This window comes from Pseudoliparis swirei, chromosome 6, assembly GCF_029220125.1.
Source record: "Pseudoliparis swirei isolate HS2019 ecotype Mariana Trench chromosome 6, NWPU_hadal_v1, whole genome shotgun sequence".
Taxonomy (NCBI): Eukaryota; Metazoa; Chordata; class Actinopteri; order Perciformes; family Liparidae; genus Pseudoliparis; species Pseudoliparis swirei.
Window position 1 is genome coordinate 643,873 of NC_079393.1, and position 9,172 is coordinate 653,044.

Genomic DNA, 9,172 nt, shown 5'->3' on the forward strand with positions numbered 1-9,172 from the left:
AGGTTCTCCTCCCCTCCCACATCTGTTGGGTCTGGGTGTTCTCCCCCCCCCCCACCTCTGTTGGGTCTGGGTGTTCTCCTCCCCCCATCTCTGTTGGGTCTGGAGGTTCTCCTCTCTCCCCCCCTCCCACCTCTGTTGGGTCTGGAGGTTCTCCCCCCCACCTCTGTTGGGTCTGGAGGTTCTCCCCCCACCTCTGTTGGGTCTGGGTGTTCTCCTCTCCCCCCATCTCTGTTGGGTCTGGAGGTTCTCCTCCCCCCCCCACCTCTGTTGGGTCTGGAGGTTCCCCCCCCCCCCCCACCTCTGTTGGGTCTGGAGGTTCTCCTCTCCCCCCCCCACCTCTGTTGGGTCTGGAGGTTTTATTATTTTATTTACCTTATACATGCTTCCTTTGGGCAATATTATCAGGAAACACTCCATAAACTTTCATTGTTATGCAGATGACACTCAACTATATTTATCGATAAAACCAGAGGAGAGCAACCAACTCTGTAAAATTCAAGCATGTCTTAAAGACATAAAAACATGGATGACCTGCAACTTCTTGATGTTAAACTCAGACAAAACCGAAGTAATTTTAATCGGCCCTGAGCACCTCAGAGATCAATTATCTGGTGATGTGGATTCTGTAGACGGCATTGCCCTGGCATCCAACACCACTGTAAAGAATCTTGGCGTTATCTTTGATCGACTTGTCCTTTAACTCCCACGTAAAGCAAATCTCAAGGACTGCATTCTTTCATCTCGTAATATTTCAAAAATCAGGCACATCTTGTCTCAAAAGATGCAGAAAAATTGGTTCACGCGTTCGTTACTTGAGACTGGATTACTGCAACTCCTTATTAGCAGGCTGCTCTAATAAATCTCTTAGGTCCTCCAGTTGATCCAGAATGCTGCAGCTCGTGTTCTCACTAAAACTAAGAAAAGAGATCACATCACTCCTGCACTAGCTGCTCTGCACTGGCTCCCAGTAAAATCAAGAATCACTTTTAAAATTCTTCTCTTAACCTACAAAGCCTTGATTGGTGATGCACCATCATATCTTAAGGAGCTTGTCGTACCATATTGCCCCACTAGAGAGCTACGCTCACTAAATGCGGGACTACTTGTAGTTCCTAGAGTCTTAAAAGTAGAATGGGAGCCAGAGCCTTTGGTTATCAAGCTCCTCTTCTATGGAACCAGCTTCCAATTTCAGTCCGGGAGGCAGACACAGTCACCTCGTTTTAAGAGTAGACTTAAGACCTTCCTCTTTGACAGAGCTTATAGTTAGGGCTGAATCAGGTTTGCCCTGGTCCAGCCCCTTGATATGCTGCTATAGGCTTATAGCTGCGGGGGGCGTTAGGATGCACTGAGCACCTATCTCCTCTTTTCTCTCCTTAAGGATGAATTTTCATCTCTCAATCACACGTTACTAACTCTGCTTTCTCCCGAAGTCCTTTTGACTTTACGTCTCATGGGGTCATCGGACCCTATGAGACGGCATAGATCCTATCTGCCTGATGGATCGTCTGGGTCGTGGAATTCCTGCTCATGACTACGCCACTGTCCTGTTGAGACTCCGCCCACTCCTCCCCACCGCCATCTGCCTGATGGATCGTGGAGGTCTCCATCGTGGAATATGCCTACTATGAACTATTCATACACTCTGTCATATTCATTGAATGTATTTTAACTCTAAATCTGTCCTTCTGGTCACATGACATCTATTGTTCTGTCCATCCTGGAGAGGGATCCTCCTCTGTTGCTCTCCTGCAGGTTTCTTCCTTTTTCCCCTGAAGGGTTATTTGGGAGTTTCTCCTGGTCCGATGTGAGGTTTTGGGGCAGGGATGTCTATGTGTACAGATTGTAAAGCACTCTGAGACAAATTTGTAATTTGTGAAATTGGGCTATACAAATAAACTGAATTGAATTGAATTGAGGTTCTCCCCCCCACCTCTGTTGAGTCTGGAGGTTCTCCTCTCCCCCCCCCCACCTCTGTTGGGTCTGGAGGTTCTCCCCCCCCACCTCTGTTGGGTCTGGGTGTTCTCCTCTCCCCCCCCCCACCTCTGTTGGGTCTGGAGGTTCTCCTCTCCCCCACCTCTGTTGGGTCTGGGTGTTCTCCTCCCCCCCACCTCTGTTGGGTCTGGAGGGTCTCCTCTCCCCCACCTCTGTTGGGTCTGGGTGTTCTCTCTCCCCCCCATCTCTGTTGGGTCTGAGGTTCTCCTCCCCCATCTCTGTTGGGTCTGAGGTTCTCCTCTCCCCCACCTCTGTTGGGTCTGGGTGTTCTCCTCTCCCCCATCTCTGTTGGGTCTGGAGGTTCTCCCCCCCACCTCTGTTGGGTCTGGAGGTTCTCCCCCACCTCTGTTGGGTCTGAGGTTCTCCTCCCCCCCACCTCTGTTGGGTCTGGGTGTTCTCCTCTCCCCCCACCTATGTTGGGTCTGGAGGTTCTCCTCCCCCACCTCTGTTGGGTCTGGAGGTTCTCCCCCCCACCTCTGTTGGGTCTGGGTGTTCTCCTCTCCCCCACCTCTGTTGGGTCTGGAGGTTCTCCTCCCCCCACCTCTGTTGGGTCTGAGGTTCTCCCCCCACCTCTGTTGGGTCTGGGTGTTCTCTCCCCCATCTCTGTTGGGTCTGAGGTTCTCCCCCCCCACCTCTGTTGGGTCTGGAGGTTCTCCTCCCCCACCTCTGTTGGGTCTGGGTGTTCTCCTCTCCCCCCCCCCACCTCTCTTGGGTCTGGAGGTTCTCCCCCCCCACCTCTGTTGGGTCTGGAGGTTCTCCTCTCCGGTCCGGCTCAGCTCCCGGCGGAGGTCTTCCCCGGCACCCCCCAGGCTCTGGTTCTCCTGCAGCAGGACCCTCTTCTCCCCTGAGACCCGGTCCAGCTGCCGCCGGGCGTGGAGGCGGCCCTCCTCGGCCCGGGCCAGGGCTCGCTGCAGGGCTGCGCGCTGACAGGGAGGTAGGGGGTGGTTAGAGGAGGCGTGATGTCACTTCCTGTGTGTGCGTGAGGCTCCACCTCTCCGCTCAGCGCCTGCAGCTCGTGGCTCAGGTCCAGCCGCTCGGCCTCCGCCGCCTCCCGGTCCCGCCGGCTCCCCAGGGCCCGGGCCTCGCTCTGGGCCCGGCTCAGCTCCGCCTCCCCTCGGGAGGCCTCGGCCTCGTCTGCCGCCCGCGAGCTCAACGTCGCCCTCTGCTGGCTGAGGTACAGCTTCTGCTTCAGCTGGGGGGGGGGGGGGGGGACGTGTTCATGGGACTAAATGCTCTTTTGTTTTGTATCGAGTTTAAAGCTGCATAATAATAATAACAACAATAATAATAATAATAACGCATTTTATTTGTACGTCGCTTTAAAATATACTTTACATGTTACCAGAAACAATAAAAGCTATATTATTATAAACAAGAACATATCGTATATATATATATATATATATATATTTATATAAATATAGTCTTGTGAGTTTTCAAGCATCCCAAAAAATGCATCCACGGTACAAACATCAGAATAATAACAGATGAGGAACAAAAGAAAGCTTCTTTGCACAACTGCAAATACAATAACTAACATGCTGATGCTGCTAATGCTAATCAATGCTAATGTCAGGCTGTTCAGGAGGACCTCGTGCTCAGTGTGTCTCATCTCAGCTTCTCTGGCAGCTGTTTGGTCCTCTTGAAGTCTGACTTCCTCCCTTTGATGGTTTCACATTGGACGCTCAGGAGAGACGGCTGCTCTGGTCCTGTTGAGGGAGGCCTGGTCTCTGAGCCAGTCCAGTGTGTGTGTGTGTGTGTGTGTGTGTGTGTACCTCTTTGACCTGGGCCTGTAGCTCCTGGTTCAGGCTCCTGAGGGTCCTCATGGTGAGCTCGCTCTCCGTGCGCATCACGACCCTCTCCATGTGGATCTCACTGGACAGATGCTTGTTTTCTCTCCTCAGATCTTCACATTCCTGGAAAAGTATCAAAGCAGACGTTTTGTTCTTGTTGTTGTCTCTGTCTCATAAATACTTTGTATTGTTTGAGGAACATTTTAACTTTAAGAGTGATTTAAATCCACTTTTTAAAATTAGATTTATAGTCAGTTAGATTTTTATTTTTATTTTATTATATTTTTATTTTTTAATTTATTATATTTTTTGTATTTTAAGTATTTTTAATTTGTAGTTTTTAATTTAGTATTTTTGTTGTATTTTGGGTATTTTTTATTATATATTTTTTTAATTTTAGTATTTTGGGTTTTTTTAAATGTATTTTTTAATTATATTTTTAGTTTTTGGTTTAGTATATGTTTTGTATTTTTTATTATATATATAGTTATTTATTTGATTATATTTTATTATTTTAAAGTATTTTTTTAGAATATTTTTAGTTTTTAGTTTAGTATATTTATTGTATTTTTAGAATTTGTTTACTATATTTATATTGATATTTTATTATATTTTTTTATTTTAAGTATTTTTAAATTATATTTTTAGTTTAGCATCACGGATCAAAGGTGACCTTAAACTTTCTCGTATGCCGCAGGCTGCAGATTGTCCACTAGAGGGAGCCGTTTGGGGTGGGGGTGGGGGTGAGGATGGGGGTGGGGGTGGGGGTGATGAATGCACACTGGGGTTCTTATACCTGGTGGTGATTATGATCAGCTGGGCTTTATTCTTTTTTTAAATTCCAACACATGACATTCACCTCATAACTAAACAATTTAATAATCCTGTGATTTAAATTTATTGGGAAAATATCCGAAAATAAATCTGATTCCTCTTTATTTCTTTCTTTCTCATTTCTCTCCGTATAATTCAGGAGCGAAACGGTTGCAGGAAGTCAGTCGTACGCGTCTGAACGTTTTCCTGAAACCAAAAGTCGTCAACGGCTGTCGGACCAAATCATTTAATTAATTTCACTCATTTAGTTCATTTAATTAATTTAACTAATTTTTTTTTAAAGATTTGTTTTTTATTAACAAAAATGTTGCCCCACAGAACATCCGCAGTGGAATAGCACCTACAGTTTGTTATGCTGAAAACACTACTCTACAAAAGAAAATACACAAATGTATAATCCTGTGGAAATCACCACACAAGGATGATGTTTTTTGTTTTTTTTAACATAAGATGAAAACAAGGAGAGAAAAAAAAGAAAAGAAAACAAGACCAAACAAAACAAAAACATGACACAAAACTTTTTCCCCATCCCACCCCTCCCCTTGTATGGCTCTGTTTCCTTTCATTTATACATCTACACAGTCTCTACACAGTTTACCTACACCCATCCGTACACATTTGTATCAACATAAACCAATACAGCACTCACAACAAAATAAAAAATAAATAACCTGCAGCGGGCTTAATGTGACGCCGGTCTCACACCACCACGATCAGCCGAGTCCAGAGATGGCAGAATATCTATGAAGGGGCCCCAGATTTTTCCAAAGGCTGCCTGCTTCCCTCTCACATTATATAATATCTGTTCAGGTGTGCAGTAGGACACAAGCTCATTCATCCAGTGTCTTATTGATGGTGATTTTTCAGATTTCCAGTTAATCAGAATACATTTTTTCACTGCAGTGCTCGCAAGTAAGATAAAGTATTTATTATGGTAGTTTGCATTGATAGAGCTTGTGTCCCCCAGAATCCATATCTTTGGGTCCTGTTCAATTTGAATTCCTATTATCCTTGAGGTTAATTCAGTGACGCGTTTCCAAAGTTCTTCTATCAATGGGCAACTCCAGAGCATGTGTAGAAGATCACCGTTTGTCACTTTACATCTCTGACATCTGGGGGAAATGTTGCTGTCCATGTAAGGGGTGTAGGATGTCCTATGGAATATATTAAATTGAATTTGTCTGTGTTTTGTGGAGATTAATACCGTCTGTGCCTGTTCCAATAGGTGATACCAGTCTGCCTCCTCGTAGACACATCCTAGGTCTGTTTCCCATTTCCCTTTAGTAGATGTTTTATCATAAACAGGTGACTTTCCGTTGATGATCCCGTATATTTAAGATATTATTCCTTTTGTTGATCTGCATAATTTGTTACATAGGTGAGTTTCAAGGAGAGTTTCTTTCGGGATATCTGGGAATATTTCTTTAGATTTCTCCTTAACCCAGTCTCTAATTTGTAAGAATTTAAAGAAACTATATTTGGGAAGGTTGAATTTATGATTTAGTTGTTGGAGGCTAGCAAATGTATCATTAATGTATAAGTCAGCAGCTGTTTTAATTCCTCTATCCCTCCATCCCCGCAACACTGAATCCTCTGTGGTGTGAGAGGTTGGGATTACCCCACAGCGGTGCCCTTCGAAGAAAAGAAATATTTATATCCAGGAGTGAGTGAGATTCCTGCCAAGCAGCAAATGTATTCAGTATTATTGAATTGTTTGTGAGTGTGGCTACATTTTTTTTTTTTACCTATGAATGGTACGTCCTTTAAAGGCATAGACTTCATCTCATGCTGTTCTATTGAGACCATCTAACTTCACGGTTCTTTGCATGCAGCCAGATCTAGATTGGTCGGTACTGAGAGGCAAGATAATAAGTTCTAAAGTGTGGTAGGTTCAGCCTTGAATATGGAGCCTGCAGAGAGATGAGTTTAACCCGGGGTTTTTTCATTTGCCATAAAAAAGGTGTTATAATTTTGTTAAGCTCTTTGAAGAAACTCTTTGGAACATTTACAGAGAGACATTGAAATAGGTAAATAAACTTAGGTAAAACGTTCATTTTAATAGTATTAATTCTGCCTATGAGAGACAGAGGGAGATCCATCCATCTTTGAAGATTAAGTTTGGTTTTTTCCAATAATTTTATATAGTTATATTTAAATATATGTTCATCCGATTTGCCAATTTGTATACCCAAATATTTGAAACCAGTGTTGCACCATCTCAATGGGTCAGTGAGAGCTCTAATATTGTTGTCCTGTATATTTAGTGGTAGAATCTCACTTTTAGTGTAATTTAATTTATACCCCGAAACTGCACTATATTCTTTGAGGCAATTCAATAGAGGGGGGACTGATGTGTGTGGCTCGGTTATATACAATAGGAGATCATCTGCATAAAGAGAAAGTTTATGTTCACTTGTACCAAATTTAATTCCGGCTCTGGAGGCGTTGGAGCGGATGGCGATGGCTCAAGTGCAAAGAGCAGCGGGGAGCGTGGACAGCCTGCAGCCTCTGGTTAGTGAGAAAGTCTTAGACAAGACGTCATTTGTTAAAATATTAGCTTTAGGGGCATTGAAAAGTGTTTTAACATACCGAGTGAATTTCTCTCCAAAACCCATAGCCTCTAGAGTCCGAAAAAGAAAGCTTGGTTCAATCCTATCAAATGCTTTATTTGCATCCATAGATATTATTTGCGTAGGATTTTGATTTTTTTGAGTTCAGAATGTGGAGCAGTCGCCGCACATTATCAGCTCCGTACCTGTTTTTGACGAAGCCTATTTGGTCAGCGTGTATTATCTTTGGTATAACATCTTCCAGTCTGAGGGCAATTAGTTTGGATAGTATCTTATAATCTGCATTTAAGAGGCTGAGGGGTCTGTATGAGTCGCATTTCTGTTTGTCCTTACCCGGTTTCGGAAGTAATGTGAGTGTTGCAATCTCCAATGAGTCTGGTAATCATGTTTACGAGGGGTGTCAGTAGTTTTTTTGAGAAGGTCTTATAATACTCGATGGGGAAGCCATCTGGCCCAGGTGTCTTGTTATTTTGTAAGGAATTGATGGCTTGGAGTACCTCCCTTTCTGATATATCTGCATCTAGCAGATCTCTATCCTCATCTTGTAATTTGGGAAGGGTCATTCCGTCCATAAATCTTTTTGCTCCAATATTATCAGCATCCTGCCCAGTTTTATATAAATCTTCATAAAATTGTTTGAATTCTGCATTTATGGATGGTGAGTTGTCAAGGAGTCTGCCGTCCTCTGTTAATATTGAGTGTATAAACTTATCAGATGCTTCCTTTTTAATTTGCCAAGCCAAGAGTTTACTTGTTTTGTTCCCTAATTCATAATAGTGATATCTAGTTCTGGCCATAGCTGCTTCCTCTTTGTTGGTACATAGATTATTATATTGCATTCTTGTTTTAGTTAGTGTATTAAGATGTTCTTCCTGTTTGGAGGCAATGTAATCCTGTTCCTGCTTTTTAATATCTCTTTCCAATTTAGTAAGTTTCTCTCTAATTTGTTTTGCCTTGTGGGCACTGTATGAAAAAATGTGACCTCTCATATAGGCTTTAAGGGCATCCCAAATGTTGGCATGCGAGGAGGAATTCGAATTGGCCTCAAGAAATATTTCAATATTGGTAGTCATATAAGAAATAAACTCGAGGTCTTTCAACATGTAATTTTTAAATCTCCACCTGCGGGCTGTGGGCTGTTGAGTATCACTCATCCACGAGAGTTTGATAGGGTTATGATCTGAGAAAGTGGCTGCTAAATATGAGCATTCTATCACTCTGGCCATCATATCTAGTGGCACTAAGAACATGTCAATAGAGTGTGTATTATGCACTGGTGAAAAGAAGGAGAAATCCTTCTGGTTTGGGTAAAGATTTCGCCACACGTCAACTATGCCTCTATCTTTCATACCTTGGTTTAGTGCTGCTGCCGCCTTTGATAGTGAAGATGTTTTTGGTGCTGATCGATCCAAAAGAGGGTTTAGGACCAAATTAAAGTCTCCACCCACAACACATTGGCCCCCAATTGTAGCCAGTTTCAAAATCAAATTGTTAAAGAACAATGGGTCATTGTAATTAGGCCCGTATATATTCACCAAGGATATCTTGTTCCTATTTATTTCACAGTCTACAAGCAAAAATCTGCCGTTTTTATCCTTTTCAATTGAATTTAATTTAAAGTGCAGGTGTTTATTAATGAGCAGGGCGACACCTCTTGCTTTTGAGGAATAGGAAGAGTAAAAAACATTACCCACCCAGTCTCTATGCAATTTTAAATGTTCAGTGTCAGTTAGGTGGCTCTCTTGGATAAAGGCAATATCTACATTCTGCCTCTTTAAATAAGTCAACATTTTCTTCCTCTTAATTGGCGGGTTGATCCCTCTTATATTCCAAGATATACATGTTAATTTACCCATAATATAAGTTCTTCGTATGGATGTCTCAAAAGGATAAGTGACATAGCGTTCAGCTCTAAGTCCGTCTGATTGTGATTCTGCATTGAGTTTACGGTAAAGCAATGGACAGGAGTGTGATGCTGAGACT